This window comes from Penaeus monodon, chromosome 34, assembly GCF_015228065.2.
Source record: "Penaeus monodon isolate SGIC_2016 chromosome 34, NSTDA_Pmon_1, whole genome shotgun sequence".
Taxonomy (NCBI): domain Eukaryota; kingdom Metazoa; phylum Arthropoda; class Malacostraca; order Decapoda; family Penaeidae; genus Penaeus; species Penaeus monodon.
In genome coordinates, this window is record NC_051419.1 from 23,631,023 (window position 1) to 23,631,682 (window position 660).

The window sequence follows — 660 nt, forward strand, 5'->3', positions numbered from 1 at the left end:
TGCAATTGATAGCGATATGATAGGAATTTTGCCACCGTCAAAGAGTCAAGGTAAATAAAGAAAATAAACAATTAAATAAACAAAAGAATGACAGGTAATGAAAAACAAAAAGCAACTGACGAAAATGAGTGAATCGTAAAAGAATGTGATATTAGGAATGATGTATACATAATGAAGTCATGATGTAGACTTCATAATAAAATTTTCATTCCTGAGAATTTTTGCCGACAATTTACATTAACTTCAAAGTTAAAATGATTCCAGTACAGATTTAATTAGTTTTAAATCACAATATAGTCGGAAAGTATGTCAGAGTTGACAGTTAAATCGATATTGCAATTATCATCTTGATGTATAAAATACTCAAAAACAATTAGACCCTCTATACATATATATCTCTATAATCCACAACGCATATTCTATAATTTCTCTTAGAACACTACCACTGTAGATGGAAATTATTCAAAATAACCAATAATACCGACATACAGGAGCCAATCACGTTATTCATGTAAGTCTCTATATGACGTCCGATCCAATTATTAATACCAAAGAAAACGGGGTTGTGACTATTCGAGGGGGGATTAGCCTATTTCGAACTTCCAATGACTCTCTCCCTTGGGCGCCGATCAGGAGGAGGGAGAAGCCTAGGTCGGTAGG

The 660-nt window shown here is 33.5% G+C and overlaps 1 protein-coding gene across 1 annotated transcript in view; it reads right to left on the bottom strand.

Annotated features, from left to right (window-relative positions):
- LOC119594650 (cardioactive peptide-like) overlaps positions 1-660 on the bottom strand; it is a gene marked incomplete in the record, with an annotated part of 25,423 nt that overhangs the window by 6,093 nt on the left and 18,670 nt on the right.